The 21,107-nt window shown below is 34.9% G+C and overlaps 1 pseudogene across 1 annotated transcript; it reads right to left on the reverse strand.

The window, feature by feature from the left end:
* Positions 1–17,987: 17,987 nt before the first annotated feature.
* Positions 17,988–18,518, reverse strand: LOC108316217 (annotated as a pseudogene). Its single transcript, XR_001830237.2, has one exon. The product of XR_001830237.2 is annotated as a 60S ribosomal protein L26-like (transcript).
* Between the last annotated feature and the right edge of the window lie 2,589 nt (positions 18,519–21,107).

The raw sequence follows: 21,107 nt of genomic DNA on the forward strand, positions 1-21,107 counted from the left end.
AGCTGAGATTGTGCCACTGCACTCCAGCCTGGGTGACACAGTGAGACTCTATCTCAAAAAAAAAAAAAAAAGAAAAGAAAAGTTGTTTCCACTACACTGTAATTGATTAAGGTACTATAGCATTAAGTGAAAAAACAATATATAAAAAATACTTTATTGCTAAAACATGCTAAGAATTATCTGAGCTGTCAGTGAGTCATAATCAGTTTGCTCAAGGAGGGTCTTGCTTTGATGTTGATGGCCACTGACTGATCAGGGTAGAGGCTCCTGAAGGCTGAGAGAGCTATGGGAATTTCTTAAAATGAGACAATAATAAACTTTGTCATATCAATTGACTCTTCCTTTCATAAAATATTCCTCTATAGCATGTGATGCCATTGGATAGCATTTTTCTCATGGTACAGCTTTTTCAAAATTGAAGTAAATCCTTTCAAACCCTACCACTGCTTTATCAACTAAATAAATGTAATATTCTAAATCCCTTGCTGTAATTTCAACAGTGTTCACAGCTTCTTTGCCAGAAGTAGAATCATCTCAAAAATCACTTTCTTTTTCATCCATAAGAAGCAACTCTTCATTTGTTGAAATTTTGTCACGAGATTGCAGCAATGCAGTCACATCTTCAGGCTCCACTTCTAATTCTAGTCCTCTTGCTATTTTCATCTTGTATTAGTCTGTTCTCAGGCTGCTGATAAAGACATACCGAAGACTGGGCAATTTACAAAAGAAAGAGGTTTAATGGACTTACAGTTCCACATGGCTGGGGAAGCCTCTCAATCATGGTGGAAGGCGAGGAAAAACAAGTCACATTTTAAATTAATGGCAGCAGGCAAAGAGAGAGAGCTCGTGCAGAGAAACTCCACCTTATAAAGCCATCAGATCTCATGAGATTTATTCACTATCACAAGAACATCATGGGAAATACCTGCCCCTGTGATGCGATTACCTCCCACCAGGTCCCTCCCACAATGTGTGAGAATTCAAGATGAGATTTGGGTAGGGACACAGTCAAACCACATCACACCCACCACATCTTCAATGACTTCTTCCACTGAAGTTGAATCCTTCAAAGTCATCTCCAGGTTTTGGAATCAGCTCTTTTCAAACTCCTGTTAATGTTGTTATTCTGGCCTTCTCTTATGAATCATGAATGTTCTTAATGGCATCTAGAATGGTGAATCCATTTCAGAAGATTTTCAACTTACTTTGCCAAGCCCTATCAGCGGAATCACAACCTCTGGCAGCTATAATCTGAGGAATCACTCTCTCTGGCAGCCTTGTAAAGTGTGTTTCCAATTCGTTTCTTACATTAGTCAAATTTGAGAATCTTTGTTCCCAGTCTTCCTTTTGGGCACAGCACTTATATGAGTCACACCAGTCATTAACATTTACCACGTGCGTGGGTAGGGGAGAGGACTCTGTGCATGTACACACTTTCCAGTCTATGTTCCTATAGCATATTTTAACTTCTATATCACCACCAAACTTTATTATTATTGTGCTAATTAGTTTGAACATCTTCTCACAATAAGATTTTCTTAGTACAGAGCCACACCTGACTCTGCTTTTTTCCTCTCTTACTATTCTAATAATACTCAGCTCAGAGTATCTTTCATACATTGTGAGTTGAACAGAATAAACTAACAATCGTCATTATGTTGTTTTAAGACAAAATTTTGTAGAATGGCATATGAGTTTTTTAAAAGTTTTAATTTGTTAAGAAATATTTAGAAATGTATCTTTTGAAAATACAGGAAAGACATGCTCCTTTTCAGGGTGCATGGCACATTTTATTTTAAATAAACCTAAGTTTCTATTAGGAAGCTAATACCTTTTTATATACAAGTAAATATTATGAGACAAACAAAAATATATCTCTTTAACTTTCTTTTGACTGTATTATAATTTTGGAATGGTTTGTTATCAATGTCTGTTCTAATAGCAGAAAAAACAATACCTGTTTTATAGATAACTGAACATAGTGATTTCAGTTTTCTAATTTCAATTTAGCTAATTTCCCAGGTGGCAGAATGCTATTTTTAACAAAATTACCATTTCTACTCATGAAGTCAACTCTATTCACCCAATAAGGCAACCAATATATGCATATTGATCTCCTACTATGTGTCAGGGAATAAGACAACTGTCATATTCTTTAAAAATGAAAGTTATATTATTTGTACCACAGAAAGAAAAAGAAAACCCTGCAATACAAGATTATAAGAATGTGCCAAGGAAACAAGGACCAGAAATCAATCCCAACACAGCCTGAGCAGAGCATTTTGTTGTTGTTGTTTTGTTTTTCATTTGTTTGTTTTAGTCTAAATTAGACAAGAAAATAAAGGAATTAAGGAAATCAAGAGTAGCATTCAAAGCAGAAGGAGAATAAGTGTAAAAACACTGAGGGGGGAGAGAGGGTACTGTGTAAGAACTGTAAATGGTCCCCAATCCATTTCTGAGCTGGAAGGTACTCTTGCTGTGAAATAAAGTAATAATAAAGGATAATTAGTGTAGTAGGCTTAATAATGCTTAATAATGACCTCCACAAAAGCTATGAATGCTCTAGTCCCTAAAAGCTATGAATATTTTCTCGTATATGCAAAGAAAAGATCTTTGCAGATGTGATTCAAATCAAGAATTTTGATATGAGGAGGTTATTCTGGGCTATCTGGTGGTCTCTAAACATGACCACAAATATCTTCATAAAAGGAAGGCAGAGGAAGATTTGACACACAGGCAGAAGAGGTGAAGGCAATGTGACTACTGAGGCAGAGACTGGAGTGATGCAGCCACAAGCCAAGGAATGCAGGCAACTGTCAGAAGCTTATAGATGCAAAGAATGGCTCTTCTTTAGAATATCCAGAGATAGTAAATTCCTACTGTCACCCGATTTCAGCCAAAGGGAACTAATTTGGGACTTCTGGTCTCCAGAAATGTGAAATAATATATTTCTGTTATTTTCAACCAACAAGCTTGTTCTCATTTATTACAGTAGCCTTAAGAAATAAAGAGTGGGTAAAAGCCAAGAAAGATAAATAAAAGAAAGAAAGAAATAATATTCAATGTACCTGTATAAATTGTGCAAAAGTCTTATGATCTGGCAATCTAATTAAAATAACTCAGGATATCAGTGGCTACAAATGACATATGTTAGAATTCAAAAAACCATAGTATTCACTTAATATTGATTGTATATCTCCATTTTCACATTTTCCTACCTGTTTTGATTAACTGATTGGCTTATCCTAGCTTTTCCTTGAATTATGTGTAGCAATACTAAAATAAATTTATCCTTACGCTTGCCACACTGTACACGTCAATTTAAAAAGAAGTACAAGAATATTTCATGTATTTATGTGTAAAGTCTTGATGGAATTATATGTAATTTTTCTTAAAATAAATATTAATGAAATCCCATATATTTGCCAATGTTTCAATAAGCTGGGCCAAAATGTTCTAAACTAAATCAATATCACATGTAGACATATTTATAATGAGACTTATATATGCTTTAAGATTCCACACATTGTTCAAATTTTATTTTATAAACCAATTCATACCCTAAATGTATCAATCAGATATAACATCTAAATAATAACACAATTAGCACATGTAGTTAACAAATAATAAATTCTTATTAATCATTTTGAGTGTCATTTTTATAAGTCCAAATTTTCACTTTTTAAAGTAGCACATTCAAATACAAAAGTCTAATTATAATTAGATTATGAAATCATGAAGATGAGTGAACTCATTACATGAAATTATTTTGAATAATTATTCTGGACCTGTCACTTTAAATATATTGTTAACTCAATATAAATGCTATTGTTTCAGTTATTTGACAGATTAGGAACCTGATCTAGAGAAGTTAAATGATTTGCTTCCCATAGGAAGGAAACTCTTTGATCTAACTATCACCAGTGCTAAAGATCCCAACAACTGCAATTTATTTCAATTTGGATAAGTGAGCTAGGAATGTGTATTTCTGGCCACCATTTACAGGACAAGTTAACAATGTAAGAGGAGAATAAAGGATGTCTGACACAATTGTATCCTAAAGTTCATACAGGTACAATCAAATAATTCACTCTGGGGCCTTGACAGTTTGGATTCTGTGAATAAGAATTTACTGCCTACACCATAGACACCAATCACCCCTTTGAACCAAGGGAGGATATAAATCAGCAGGCCAAGAAAAGTTTTCAAAGCTTGTTTCCAACAGAACTTGAACAACCCAACAGAGCTGTAACAATAAAGTGCATTACATGTATCAACTTGCGGAGCGGCAAAAAGAAGAGGTGTTTTTTTTCAACTAGGGCTTTAAGCTGGCCTCAGGTGTAACAGGCAGTCACAGTGCCAGGTTCTACAAACTGAAGCACTGGTCAAAAATCAGAAAACAGTCTCCCCCTGCATCCATGTCTTCAACTAGAGCTAAGCACAGACAGTTAAGAATGACAATGTCATAGTTACATAGATAAGAAAGAGACATCATCCAAATGCATGTGCATGGATGCATTTGTGTAATATTCCAAACAGTTATCATAGGTATGAACCCAACAAAATATATACAAATATTTAACAAACTGAAAATTTAGGAGAAAAAAAAAGGAAGAGTTAGTTTGAAGACTTGTTAAACTTTGTGGCTCTGATATTTAGATTGAAATCAAAAGTAAGAAAAATGAATTTAAACATTAGATTTTGGAAAGATGGCAATGTAAAGAAATATTGCCATACTGCCCAAAGTAATTTATAGATTCAATACTATCCCCATCAAGCAACCATTGACCTTTTTCACAGAAATGGAAAAAAAAACACTTTAAACTTCATATGGAACCAAAAGAGAGCCTGCATAGCCAAGACAAGCCTAAGCAAAAGAACAAAGCCAGAGGCATCACGCTACCTGACTTCAAACTATACTACAAGGCTACAGTAATCAAAACAGCATGGTACTGGTATCAAAACAGCATGGTACTGGTACCAAAACAGAGATATAGACCAGTGGAACAGAACAGAGGCCTTGGAAGCAACGCCACACATCTACAACCATCTGATCTTTGACAAACTGGACAAAAACAAGCAATGGGAAAAGGATTCCCTGTTTAATAAATGGTGTTGGGAAAACTGGCTAGTCATTTGCAGAAAGCTGAAACTGGAACCCTTCCTTATACCTTAGACTAAAATTAACTCCAGATGGATTAAATATTTAAACATAAGAACTAACACCATAAAAACCCTGGAAGAAAACCTAGGCAACACCATTCATGACACAGGCACAGGCAAGGACTTCATGACTAAAACACCAAAAGCAATGGCAATAAAAGCCAAAATAGACAAATGGGACCTAATCAAACTTAAGAGCTTCTACACAGCAAAAGATACAATCATTAGAGTGAACCAGCAACCAACAGAATGGGAAAAAATTTTTGCAATCTATCCATCTGACAGAGGGCTAATATCCAGAATCTACAAAGAACTAAAACAAATTTACAAGAAAAAAACAAACCCATTCAAAAGTGGGCAAAGGATATGAACAGACACTTTACAAAAGAAGACATCCATGATGCCAACAAACATGAAAAAATGCTCATCATCACTGGTCATTAGAGAAATGCAAATCAAAACCACGTTGAGTTACCATCTCACACCAGTTAGAATGGTGATCATTAAAGAATCTGGAGACAACAGATGCTGGGGAGGATGTGGAGGAAAGGGAACACTTTTACACTGTTAGTGGGAGTGTAAATTAGTTCAACCATTGTGGAAGGCAGTGTGGCAATTCCTCAAGTACCTAGAAATAGAAATTCCATTTGACCCAGCAATCCCATTACTGGGTATATATCCGAAGGATTATAAAACATTCTGTTATAAAGACACATGCGCACATATGTTAGTTGTGGCACTGTTTACAATAGCAAAGACCTGGAACCAACCCGAATGCCCAACAATGATAGACTGGACAAAGAAAATGTGGCATATATATGCCGTGGAATACTATGCAGCCATAAAAAATGATGAGTTCATGTCCTTTGTAGAGACATGAATGAATCTAGAAACCATCATTCTCAACAAACTGACACAAGAACAGAAAACCAAGCACTGCATGAGCCAAGATTGTGGCACTGCACTCCAGCCTGGGAGACAGAGCAGATTGCATATCAAAAAAAAAAAAAAAAAAGCTGGTTGGGTTGAATTATCTCACAATAAAAACACTGCAGTTAGTTTTTAATATGAGACAGGATTTGACCTTCCATAAACTTCTGAAAGATGGAAAACATGAGCTCATTTGTGAGGAAGGATTTTCTTAATTTATCCCAATGTAGCCGAGAAACTCTGCCCTTGGGTGACTCTGTTTTTGCATGGCAATGAGTTTTTAAATACATATATTTTGTGACATACAGAAATAATAATACCATATAAAATTACTTAAAGTTCTGGAGACTTTAATATATAGAGTGTGCATATATTACACATATGTGTGTATGTCTTTGGTTACATGAAGAGAGCTTGATTTCATAATTCTCATTAACGGTACTTATAAAAAAGAAAATGACTTTTATTTAAACATTTTATTTACGTATTTTTCTTTACACCATGAATAAACTTTTCTTTAAATTAATGTAATCATATAATTCATGCCAAAATGGAAAATACCTCTAGCATAGACATAAAATAGCATAGGTGAAAGCCAGTTACTTTATTTGACAATCGTGTAATTTTGAAGGTTAAAAAAATTAAAATTTAATATAAAATTATTTAAATTTGAAAATAAACTTATGAATAAAAATATTAAGCATTAAAATTTTTTAAAAGCAGATTTTAAAATTCAAATGAAAGAAGCATAATGTTAATTTATGTAGAGTAATTTGGAATATTTTTAGGAAGTCAAGTAATAAATGATTTTTAAACAAGACCCAAAAGGCAGAAAGGACAAAGTAAATTTAGTTAATATGACTACATCAAAGTTTGTAAGTTTCGCATGAAAATAAACAAGTGAAAAGGCACATATTGAAAGAGAAAGGGCATCTTTAGTGCATTTGGCAAAAACAAGCTTAAAACAAGAACAGCAACAATAAAAACAGGTAAAAATAACCTGTTACAATTTTACCTTTATAATATGAGCAAAAGTTTTAAAAAATCTGAAAATAATAAGTAGACATGTAGAAGAATAGAAACTGTAAGGTGTCTGGTAAGGGTGTAATTAAGAATGTCAATTCAAAAAATAATTTATCAAAATCTGGTAATGAAAATAACATTCTATACTAGCTGAGATTTCAACTAGTAGATATAAATATAGTAAATATATATTACCTGATGTAGAATATTATTTGGGGTCAGGCACGGTGGCTCACACCTGTAAACCCAACACTTCTGGAGGCCAAGGCAGGCAGATCACCTGAAGTCAGGAGCTTGAGACCACTGTGGCCAACATGGTAGAACCCCATTATCTAGTGAAAATACAAAATTAGCTGGGCATGGTGGCAGGCTCCTGTAATCCCAGCTACTTGGGAGGCTGAGGCAGGAGAATTACTTGAACCCAGGAGGTGGAGGTTGCAGTGAGCCAAGATCAAATCGACTCCGGCCTGGGGGACAAGCGCGAGACTTTGTCTCAAAAAAAAACAACTATATGGTAAGGCAAAGAATGTATACATATGAATGAAATTGCCATTAGGGATTAATTCCCAAATGAAACTCGAGTCTCAATAATTTGCATGATATCATAACATTTATAAAAACTGTAAAGCAATAGGAAAAACATATACATGTATAGTGAAATGTAAAAACATATTCATACATTTGTTAAGAAAAATTGTTGAAAACTCATTTATTACATAATATTTTATTTTCTAGAATAATTTTAGAAGTTGAATTCTCAATCCTATGTGACATACTCCTTGTATGTTTTATACATTTTGTAATAAAGTTTAGATTTTATTTCACCAAATATTTTATGTTTATTTATGTTTTGCACACTTCATCATAAAGTTTAGATTTTATTTTACCAAATATCTTATGTTTAATAATCTCTGTATACAAAAAAATATGTTTTTGAATATTAAAACTTATAGGAAAAATTTTGCCACGGAAGAGTCCATTTTACAACTTCTTTGATATTCTGCTCAAGGAACAACTATTTCCATACTTCTTTTTTTTTTCTTTTGATATGGAGTCTCACTCTGTTGCCCAGGCTGGAGTGCAGTGGTGCCATCTCAGCTCACCGCAACCTCTACTTCCCTGGATCAAGCGATTCTCCTGCCTCAGCCTCCCAAGTAGCTGGGATTACAGGTGCCCGCCACTATGGCTGGGGAATTTTTGTATTTTTAGTAGAGACAGGGTTTCACCATACTGGCCAGGATGGCCTTGAACTCCTGACCTTGTGATCCACCCGCCTCAGCCTTCCAAAGTGCTGGGATTACAGATGTGAGCTACCGTGCCTGGCTAGATTTCTGTATTTTCTTCCTTTGTATCTGAGCTAAATTTAGTGACTTCTTAGTAATTTGGAAATAAAATGCAATTGAAGTAAGTAATATATTAGGTCACAAAAGGCCATAGAGTTTCACCCTGGTGTTCTCTAGGGTAACTCACCTTGGGGCAGCCAGGCATCTTGGCTGAGAATATCTTTCTGGAGCCCAAAAGAGCTTTCAATTGAATACAGCCATGAGACTGCAATTGCATGAGCGATTTTAAATCAAAATTGCTCAAGGATGCTCTTCTGATTTCCTAAATCACAAAACCGTGAATCAAATAAAATGTTGTTATAAGCCATTCCGATGTGGGTAAATTGTTAATGAGTGACAGGAAATAGAAAAGGCATTTTACTTGTGCTGAAACCAACTGATGAAGGTTTTAACCATAGCTGAGGTATTGGAGGTAGAAGAAAGAATGGCACAAAGGAGACATTTGGATGTAAAGATTTTTCTTTTTATGTAGCTATTGGAAATAAGAGAAAGGAGTTGTGAATGACTGTCGTTCTTAGGTTTTGGCAATTCCCGTTTAAGTGATAGCGTATATATACTATTAACAACCTAAATGTTAAGAATACAATATAACAAATAAGTTTAACGAACTGTGTCTTAAAATACATCAGAAAAAAATGAAACAGTTGACGTGGTTTGTTTCATGTGAGAATTGGATGTAAATTCAAATTTTATATATGAAACTTGGATTAAATAAGAAAATAACTAAACATACTTCAAGGTCATGCAATAAAAGAGAAAGAAACACCAGGTGTTACAAGAACATGGAGAAGTGATACAGAATCAGACTTCATGGTCAGGAAAAACTTACAAATGCCGGAGAAGCTGAGCTTTGAAAGAAGAATAAAATTTAGCTCACGAAGATGAAAGAATATTGCATTTAAATATATATTCGCCTAAGAGAGCATAATAAACTTTATGAAGATTATTGAAATATGCAGATGAATTGGTTGTGGAGGAAGCTAAAGATGTAATTGTTGGCAGATTGTGGAGGCCTAATATGCAAAAAAGTGTGACTTATTTAGCTGAAAGTTCTCAGCATGCCCTGAAGGATTTTTAAGGTGAAAGATGACATAATTACATTAATGTTTGGAGGAAAGTCGTACTGGAAAGCAGAGAAACTATTAGATGACTGGAGCAAAAAAAAAATCACTTTGTTGGCTGTGAGGTTAGAGAAATTGAGAAATTGTGGAAAATGAAAATAAAGTAAAATCTGTAGTCCCTGTATCTCATTGAAGACAAGACAGGGGTGAAGAGAAAAATAGAGCATGGGGTAGCCACTAGAGTTTGGCTAAGTGCTGAGGGGATGCTATTTTCCTCGATGGTGAAGAACGACAAATAGACCGCAAACTTTAATAGTCTGAAATTTCCCAAATCAAAATTATTCCTAGTGCATTTCTCAAATCTTATCATTTCCATCTTTTGCAAGCCCTTCCTGGTATATTATGTGAAATATTGTCTTTCTGGAGTTGTCTTATCCAGATGCGCATATGGTGTCTTAAATTAGAAATAGAGGAGGAAAAAAGGCCTTTCTCCGGCAACAATCTATTTGAAAGCAATTAAACACAGCTTTTTTGCATTGGTTTAAATTTGCTAGCTTAAATTTTCTGTATCTTAACGAAAAACATATGCTCACCTCTCACCAGTGAATCTGCAAGCTGCTGAAAGAATTACATCTTTATGTATCTAGCTGAATATGCCACTCCATCCGTGGTTTCACATCTTTAAATGAAGGATGTTTACACTAAGGATTTAGATCAGTTATCTATACTATTATCTACCAGGATAGCGTTTCTTAAAAATAGAGGCTCAAAAACCATAAAGTACAATGTAATGTTAAATAATTTGACTATATTAAAATTAGTGAGTTCTATATAAGTTTAAAAAAATAAAAAGACAAGTTACATATTATAAAAAATCATTTATGTTCCATATAATTGACAAAGAATTCTACTAAAATCATTGAAATACATATACCTAAAAAAGATGCAGAACTTTCTATTCAACAAGAAAATGTGACTCACAGCAACTTGATACAAATTTTCACCCATCATTTATACATAAGATTTAAAAATTAGAAAATAGTTTAAATCTCACAGGAGTTTTTTTAAAGAAATTGGTTGCAAAAGATATTCAATATGGCTTATATTTAAATGAATATCCAGATGGGAAGACTATAGTTAATTCCTAATCACCACTTTGGTATTAATTACCATCGAATCCTCTGTGTTTGTCTTTCTCTTTTTCACATACAGACACAGGCATACATATACACAGAGAGAGAGAGGTGCTTTTAAATTTTCTAATCCATTGGTACATTATTTTTATTCACTTAACAACAGTAAATCCTCACTTAACATGCGAGCAAGTTTTTGGAAACTTCAACAATAAACAAAACAACAATATAACAAGACCATTTTTTTCTCGCATCAATGTTATAATAAATTGTCGCTGAATGAAACTATGTCATTCCAAGACTTATTGTATATTGTTTCTCTTAAAGTCACAGTTGCCAAGAACCTGTGGACAATATTAAGTAACTACTTACTGTATACCACATGTCCATTTTACACATTTGGAGGAAGTTTTTATTTTTCCTAAATCAAGCTTTTGACCTTTGACTTTTATCTGTCTTGAAAACGTTTCAAGACTTTACTCTTACAAAATAATACTGTGAAAGGAACCAGGATAGCGTTTCTTAAAAACAGAGACCTATAAAGCATAAAAAAACTTGGGACTCCAGTTCACGGTGCCAAGAGGAAAATATTAAGCTGAAAGCTGAGTCATATAAGCAGCTGCCTTTCCTTTTGTTCCTAAACAGACAACTACAGATAAATGGTTAAATATATCACAGGTAGCTACTCTGATGTTCATGTTATCTTATGAAAAGTGCTGAATAACTGAGACAAATACATAATTAATCATTCCTCAGCTTGCTCCTTTTCTCTTCCACCCTGTGGATGACCATGTCCTCCTTTTCCTCCAGCCACTTTTCCCCTTTAAATATTGAAATCCTCAAAATCGTCTTTAAAGAAAAGCACAGACTGCTCTCCCAGACATTTCCTTAACCTTGGCAAAGTAAACTTCTAAATTGATTGACCCCTGTCTCAGATAGTTTTTGGTTTACAGTAATCATTTTGTGAAAAATGGTGAATAAGTATTCCACAGGAATCGTGAAAAAAAACTGCATGGATAACGTTTCAGCAATTTGCCTCATTATCTACCACCATCAACTGCTATAAACCTAATAGCTCAACTTATCAGTAAACAAATAAGCTATAACACATTTACTTTTTTAAAAAAAAATAGGCTGGGCATCATACTCATGGTTGTAATTCCAGCACTTTAGAAGGCTGAAGTGAGAGAATCACTTGAGGCCAAGAGTTTTAAGACAAGACTGGGCAACATAATGAGACTTTGTCTCTACAAAAAATAAAAATGTGTCAAGTTGGACATGGCCGAGCATCTGTGCTTCCCACTACTTAGAAGGCTAAGGTGGAGGCCCCAAACTCCCTGGGCCCAGAAGTTTGAAGGTGCAGTGAGCTCGGATTCAGTCACTGCACTCTAGCCTGTGTGACAGAGTGAGACCTTGTTTAAAATAAATAAATAAATAAAATGCATCTATGATTAATTCTCATTGCTCATGTGCTTTTACCTGTTAGCATTATTTGATGCAACTGATGACTATTTCCTTCCTGAATCTACGCTTGTTCTAATTTCCAGGATATCGTACTCTTAAAAAAAAAAAAACAGAAAAAACAAACAAACAAACAAACAAAAAAACCCCTCACTAGACGTTGTTTCCTAGTTTCCAAGGCTAGATTTGCCTTATCTATGAGCTTTATGTGTTGGAGTACGTTAGGGCACAGTCTTAGGACCCTTCCTCTTGTCTATTGATCTCACCCATTCTCAAGCCTTTAACCACCATGTAAAAATAATTTCCCACCTTATATCTCTACCAAACTTTTCCCTTAAATTCCAGGCTCATTGATCAAACTTTCTACTAGAATCTGTATTTGGATTTTTAATAAGCATCTGAACCTAAACCTGTTCAAACCTTAATACAATGTCCCCCTGTGACTAACCAGATTATTCTTCAATTTTATCCAACTCAATACACTGCAATTTCATATTTCTAGTTGCTCAGCTACAGCCTGTTTCTATTTGTTCTTGTTTCAAATACCAACACTGGAAAGTTAGTTTCATAAGTTACCAGGTTTCTATTAGGTAGTTAGAAACACCAGTCTTTGAGTGGTGGAGAAAAAGAAATCTGATTATCTTTAGATCTTCTTTGTTTGTTTTAAGGAATCTCTTTTGCTCAAACAACTGAGAAATCAATGATTTATTTCATATTTTTCTCAATCATTGATAAAATTCTCAATGCTTTTATCTTTTGCTCTGTATTTGATATTCTTAGTCTTTTTCACTGATACTATAATTAAAAACCAGCATCCCCTTACAAAAAGAAGATACTTTTATGATGTTCTATTTATGGCTGTGATGGTTCTTTTGCATCTGTGGAAGATATTCTTTAAACACTTGGAGATAATTGAACCTAAAATTTTGTAATTTCTATGCACCATAAAAATATCCAAGACATGCAAGCAGACATTAATGTGGAATAATTAAAAATAACTAATTATTTTTTATAACAGTTATGTAAATGAGCATAAATAAATGTTGGAATGGGAATACAGATGGAATAGGAAGGATGATTTCTAGGCTGTCTGTAGTTTTAGGTCTCCTTAAAATCTTAAAGTCAGTTCTAAGTAATAAATTTTCTACTTAATAGTTCTAGTTGTTTATTTGTTTGTTTTTGAAACAGAGTCTCGCTCTGTCGTCCAGGCTGGAGTGCAGTGGGGCGATCTGAACTCACTGCAACCTCCACCTCCTGGGTTCAAGCAATTCTCCCGCCTCAGCCTCTCAAGCAACTGGGATTATAGGTGTCCGCCACCATACCTGGCTAATTTTTGTATTTTTAATACAGACAGGGTTTTGCCATGTTGGCCAGGCAGGTCTCAATCTCCTGAGCTCATGTAATTCACCTGCCTCAGCTTCCCAAATGTGCTGGGATTACAGGCGTGAGCTACCATGCTCGGCTCTTGTTTTTTGTTTTGTTTTGTTATTGTTTTTGTTTTTGTTTTTTAAAGAATCTTTACAATTTTCTTTGTAACTAATCAAGTCATCTGGGAATAGAGACAGTTTTCTTTCTTCTTTTCCAAACTTTACATCTTTTATCTTTCTTAATTTCTTAGTTAGGGTATCCAGTGCAATGATGAATAGAAATGGATAAAGCAGAAGTATGATCATAGTTGTAGAGTTTTTTCTGTTTTCTTCCCTTTTTCTCTCCCCTGCTACTGCTGTTCTTCCTCTCTTCTTTTGTAGATGTCCTTTATCAAATAAATAAAATTCTCTTCCCCAAGAAATGAACCATGGTGGTATTCTGATCCAAGACTTCCAGCTTCTAGAACTGTAAGGAAAAAAAAATGTCTGCTGTTTAAGCTACCCTATCTTTGGTAACAACCCAGATGGATTAAGACAGTTATCATATATTATTTATTTACATATTACTCGGTTCTGTGTAATATTTTGTTAAGTTTTCTGTTTATACATTATTTCATATTTTATGTCAAGTTTTTGTCAAGGTTGTATGAGGATTTTGCTGGGCTTATGAAACAATTAGGAAATATTTTTCTATATTGCGAAAGCAAAATTGGCATCATATCTTAAGTAATTGATTTAAATTAAAATTTACCAATAAAATTACTGATGTCTTGAATTTCTTTGTGGGAAGACTTTTGGGAATAAACTCAATTTATTTTGGAGATAGATAACCATTCAGATTTTTATTTTGGGGCAGTTAGAATTTTCAAGAAATTAATCAATTTCATCTAAGCTGTTGTAATTGGCATAAAAATATATTCATAACATTCTTGTAACATTTTCTTTTTAGCATAAAAATATATTTATAACATTCTTGTAACATTTTCTTTTTATGTCTATAGAATCTGTAGAGGTATTGGAGCAGTGCTGTTTGTCTGAGGAGATACCTGAGGTTCATTCTTTTGCACTAAGGAAATTGAAAACGCGGACAACCATGGAGTAGATTTAGGACGGGAAAGTTTGATAGGCAAAAGAAGAGAGAGCTTCCTTGGGCAGAGGCAGGGGACCTGAGTGGATTTCTGAGTTTAGGGCAAGATGTGATTGGTTTTATAGACAAGCTTAAGCAGTTGGTGTTTGATTACATAGGTTGCAGTGAATTGGTTGGGTCAGGTGTGTGCCATTTACATAGTGTGCAAGGCAGCTGGTCATCCTACCCTAAATTTTTTATTATGCAAGTGAGTTCTTTACCTGGCTGACTCCATGTAACCTGCACACGTGATGACAAAGAAAAGAGAAGAGGAAGCCTCCATGTTGAATATACCTGCCTTCCTGATATCCCTTTTCTATTGGCATAGTCTTTGGCATTTATCTATGCAAGCTTCCAGCTCTATTTTTCAGATTGTTTTTGTTAGTAAAGAAATGATTTGGAGGCTGCTTTTTTATTAAGAGAAAATTCCACCCAATAACTGTTTGATCCTTACTTACTGCCTAAATCATTTCTTGTTGACTCCATTATATTTTCTTTTACTCCTGGTATTGGCTATGTGCATGCTGTATTTTTTGAGCACACTGAGTGTGTCGATGTTGTTGAGATTTTCAAAGAACTAACCTTTGGATTTCATAATTTTCTCTACTACCGTTTGTTTTCTATTACTGATTTTTCAGTTATCTTTACTATTTTTCTTTTCTATTTACTTTGGGTTAATTTTGCTCTTCTTTTCTTAGCTTTTCAATTTAGAAGGCGAAGCCATTGATTGTCAATTTTTCTTCCTTTCTGATAACAGGCTTTTTAAGCTGTAAATTTTCCTCTAAACACTGCTTAGCTGTGTCCCACAAATTTTGTTAGGTCTTGTTTTCCTTCTAATTCAGCTCCAACTATATTCTAATGTCTGTTATGTCTGTTGATTATGTCTGAAGGTAGACATATAGTATGTCTGTTGATTTCTTCTTTGAGCTAAGAGTGTGTTGTCAAATTACAGTGGTGATTTTTCTTATAATATGTTCTTTGGTTTTGGTGGATTTCAGTTTTTCTATCATGAACATAGGCATGGATTAATTTTTTCTTATGGTTCAAGACATGTATTTCTTTAATCTGTCTTTCATCAATCTGGAAAATTTCACACCAATCTGAGCAACATAGGCAGACCCCATCTTTACAAAAAAAAAATTCTTAAAATTAGTCAGGTATGGTAGCACATGCCTGTAGTCCATGCCGCTCAGGAGTCTGAGGTGAGAGGATCATTGAGCATAGGAGACTGAGGCTGAGGCTGCAGTGAGCCTGATCACCCCACTGCACTGCAGCCTGAGCAACAGAGCAAGACCCTGTCTCAAAAACAACACGACAAAAAATAATTTTTATGATTATTGACTTTTTAAATACTCTCTACTTTTGGAATTCCTGTTAAACATTTGTCATATCTACTATTTAAACTTGTAGTTTCCTTGGACTGCCATATAAAATTACCGCAAAATTAATGATTTAATACACAGTAACTTATTCTCTTATAGGAGACCTGGAGTCTGAAATCTAGGTGTGAGCAGGACCTCATTCCTAGCAGTGGCTCTATGACCTTTAAACATATCAGACTCTAAGGAGAATTAAAATATCTGGTATGGCATGTATAGCCTAGGTGTCTGTTTATAGCATGTCTTCTGCAAACTCTAGTGGAGAATCTATTTCATGCCTCTTCTAGCTTCTGCTGGCAGCTGACATTCCTTAATTTATGACCACATCAGTCTAATTTCTGCCTTTGTCTTCACATCACCTTCTTTCATGCTGTCTACCAATTTCCTCCACCTCACACTTATAAAGACCCTTGCCATTGGAACAGGACCTGCCTGAGTAATCCAGAATGACCTCCTCATCTCGAGATCATTTATTTGATTAAATCTGCAAAACCCTTTTCCCAAATAAGGTAATGTTGACAGATTTCCTTAATTAGAACATAAACATATCTTTAAGGGTGTTATAATTCAACGCACTACAATTTTTTTCTTTTATCTTAATTGCAAAAGCTACATGATTTATGTATTTGTCCATGTTCTCCAGAGAAACAGAACCTTTAGGATGTGTGTGTACATATACACATAAAATATATATGTATATATACACATAAAATATGTGTATATATACACAGAGATATATATTGGCTAATGTGATTGTGGGGGGCTGGCAAATTAAAACTATGCAGGGAAGGCCAGCAGACAGGAGACCCAGGGAAGTTGATATTGCAACTCAAGTTGAAAAACAGTCTGAAGGTAGAATTTCAACTTCCTCAGAGAATTTCAGTCTTTTTCTTTAAAGGGCTTCAACTGATTCAATGAGGTCTACTATATTATGGAAGTTAATCTATTTACACAAAGCCTACTGACTTAAGTGTGAATCATATGTGAAAAAAAAAATACCTTCACAGCAACATCTAGACTGGAGTTTGACCAAATATCTAGGTACCATGGCCTAGCCACATCCACATGAACACAGAAAATTAAGCATCGTAATTTATTTCCATAATGTTATTGTTGTTTAAATCTACCTGTTCTCTTTGTTTACTGTCTTTCTGCTTCTTTTCTTTATAATTTATAGACTTTCCATTTTCATATTCAAAATTCCTTATACCTACAATCCTCTTTTACTTATCTGCCATAACTATTTCATTTGGATTAAACTCATTTTTAAAAGTGTTTTAATCTCATATTTTTTAACTGTGATTTTTATCTTCAACCACAGTGTTTTATTTTTGTAAAGATCTCATGAGCTCATGATATTTTCAGCCAGTTTTATTTTTTGCTAAGTGCCTCAGATATTTATTTTGATATTAATCTGTTGGTTTAGAGATTCTTATACTATGATGGTAGTGTAAATCTGGGCCTCATACACACAGGCATTGATTTCTCAGTTGAGTAGCATCTGAACAGAGGGGTGTGTGTGTGTGTGTGTGTGTGTGTGTGTGTGTCTGTGTCTGTCATGGTGTAGAAACAGTTCTTGGTCATCTTTCTTGAACATACCTTGGAGCTTACATCTGTAGTTGTAATCAAACTTTTATTTTTAATGCATTTAGATTAGGAAGAGAAAAATAGCCCCTTGGTATACATTCTAGATAAGGGAGAAATGGAACTACACAGAAAACAACCAAATTGACATTTCATAATACATCCCTGCCATACATATTTAAAAACATTTACCATCTATACCCTAGATCAGGGGTGATATGGTTTGGATGTGTCCCCACCCAAATCTCATCTTGAATTGTAGTTCACATAATCTCCATGGGTCATGGGAGGGACCCAGTAGGAAGTAATTGAATCATGAGGATGGATGGTTTCCCCTAAGCTATTCTCACGACAATGAGTAAGATCTGATGGTTTCACAAGGGGATTCTCCCTGTAATCAGCACTCATTCTATTTTCTTTTTTTTTTTTTTTCTCATTTCAAGTTTTAATCAAAGCTTGTATATAAGGTTACTTTATTCCTGCATCTTCTCAATTGTTTCTTCCTTGTATTTGCCCTTTTCCTTTCCTACTTGGCGAGATTTGGCTTTCCGTTCAAGGATCTTTTTGCGGTCTTTGTCCAGTTTTAGCCTAGTGATAACAACCTTGCTGGGGTGAATGCCTACAGGGACAGTTGTGCCATTAGCCTTTTCCCGCTGCACCTGTTCAATGTAGATTACGTATTTCTTCCTGTACACCTGGACTACTTTGCCAATCTGCTGACCTTTATACTGTCCTCGTACAACCTGAACTTCATCATCCTTTCAGATGGGCATGGATCGCACGTTGTACTTCTGTCTCAGCTCTTTGGAAAGAGGGGAAGACATAATCTTCCTGCGAATGTGGGAAGGTGCATTGAAATGCCTTTTGCGATTCTTGCTTCGGTCGGAAGTCACAAAGGAATTGAACTTCATTTTGGCAGCTCCCGCTTGGGCGATGGCCGCAAAAGGGAAGAGCACTCATTCTATTTTCTGCTGCCCTGGGAAGAGGTGCCTTCCTCCATGATTGTAAGTTTCCTGAGGCCTTCCCAGACCTGCAGAACTGTGAGTCAATTAAAACTTTTTTTAATGTATAAATAAATTACACAGTCTCAAGTATTTCTTCATAGCAGCTGTGAGAAGAAACTAATACAAAGGGTCAGCAAATGATGGCCCATGCGTCAAAGTAAGCCTATGGCCTATTGTTGTAAATAAAGTATTGAAACATACTCATACTCATTTGTTTATGTAGACTTATGGCTGTTTTCACACTACAAATGTGAAGTTGAATGGTGGAAACAGAGACCATATGACTCACGAAACTTAAAATATTTACTTTCTAGTTTTTTACAAAAAAAAAAAATTCTGCTGACACCTGCTTCTTGGACCTGCTTCAAAAGAGAATTAGCTGACGTGAAGGGACATGAGAAAGCAGTTTTGTTTTTCAGGCTGTGAAAAACCATTCTCTAAGAATGGAGAAAAACCATTCTCTGAGGCCGTTCCATTCTCTCTAGGCTGTGAAAAAAACAGTCTCTAACAATAGAGAAAACCCATTCTCTAAGAATTTTCCTTGTTCACAGAGTGCCTCAGAAGTTGTTGGTGATTGAGGCTGTGGCATTGTCTACTACTTTTTCTCTTTCAGGCAAAAAAACACCTATAGACAGAATCTTTCCATAATTTATGTCTTTTTATTTTCACTTCAGGTTACAGGGATACAACCCAAACACATCAGACTCAGAGGAGAATGAAAATGTCTGTTACAGCATATCTAGCCTAACTATCGTCTCACAGTGTATCTTCCACAAATTGCGGCCTCTTGCCCAAACTGTTTGGGCATCCCTATGTGGTTATTTCATCTTCTGTTTGTTGGCACAGCATTCCAGGCTTCTCATTAAATTTTCCAGTTAATGTTTGCTAATGGCAAACGGCCAATACCAGCATTTCCAAAGCATGATAGAATTCAGTTCCACAGTAGAGCCTAATTTCTCAGAAGAGTGAATCCCAAGGTACACTACAGAAAAAAGCTGAAATAATTTCAATTTCCTGTATTCAGAAAGACCTCAAATTTCTTAATACAGTACATATTCCTAGAAAACGGGTGTCTTAGTCAGTTTGGGCTGCTATACTAAAGTACCATAGACTGTGGGTGTTAAACAATGAAGATTTATTTCTCACAGTTGTGTAGGCTGTAAATACGAGATCAGGTGGCCAGCATGGTTGTGTGCTGGTGAGGACCCTCTTCTAGGTTGCAGACTGGTATTTCTGTTACTTGGCTCCAATCTCATGACCTAATTACCTCCCAAAGGGCCTATGTCCTCATCTCATTACATTGTGTGTTAGGATTTCAACATATGAATTTGCAAGAGAACAACACAAACATTCAGCCTCTACTAGTTGGCTAATGATATACTTCCAGGTTATAAGTTTATGGTGGTTTTTATTCCATTTCATTTATATAGTAAACTTTCTTTAAAATTTGATTCTCATTCTAGCATATCCATTCTCATATAGCATATTTTCTACCAAACCACAATTGTATTTACTGTTTCCCATGGTTTTAAAGTATAGGTCTGACCACTGACAGCCCTTTGAGTCAGAAGTCTAAAGATAAGACTCAAGTGGGGAAAATGTGATCTTGTCTACCTAGGGTAAAAATTTAACCTAAGTTGCACCTGCGTATTCATTGTACCTTAACCAAAATATTATTAAAAGCCTGAAAATGTATTTCATAAATATGGGATTTCCTCAGGGCATTATTACAATTTTTAAAAATCTTCATTAAACCTTTAAAAGACAATGAAGAAATTAGTGGGGTTTTTTTGAAAGCAAACCCTAGGTGAAAAAAATTCTGTAAAATTACTTTCAAAGTATTTCCTCACTGTGCTGCTTTCACACTCTGCTGCTGCTAAAATGTTTCTCTTCTGTCCCTTAATTTTCTCTCTTACCTTTACTTCCTCTCTTTCACTCTCACTCCTATTTCTTCCAATTCCTCATTCTGTCCCTCCTCTGCTTACAATTGGTTAGACATTATTGCTTTCCAAATACCAACACTCTTAACTATTGCACATTCTCATTGCAAGCAGACTCTTGGGAATCATTTTCTTTCTTTTTGCTGACTGCTTTTTCTTTTCTTGTGAAGTAGATCCTATTGGAAATCTGGTGATTAAGTCATCCATCTTGCTGTACAACTAAATACCAAAACCCTTTTCTTTCTTTTTGAGTTGCCAGCAATATTATCTCATACTTTCTACATAAATTTCTTTGCTCCACAAACTATCTCATTCAAAACCTCCTTATTAGTTAAGAAAATGCTGTGTACCAAGAAAGTTTCCAGTAAATATTAGTAGATAATTTATAACAATGTAAGAATGATTATGAGTGATGAGAGAAGATCTACAGTGCTTACATGTTTCATAGTGATTTTAACGGTGGAAAAATTGCATTGTGTACTTGAGCTTACCCATTTATTCTGCAGTTACATCAATTATTGTTTATGGGAATATTTTAAAATTTATATATATTTTTAAGAAGTGAGCAGTTACAATGTTTCTAGGTTACAGAC

The sequence above is a fragment of the Cebus imitator genome, unplaced genomic scaffold (genome assembly GCF_001604975.1).
Source record: "Cebus imitator isolate Cc_AM_T3 unplaced genomic scaffold, Cebus_imitator-1.0 Scaffold184, whole genome shotgun sequence".
In the NCBI taxonomy this organism is placed as follows: Eukaryota; Metazoa; Chordata; class Mammalia; order Primates; family Cebidae; genus Cebus; species Cebus imitator.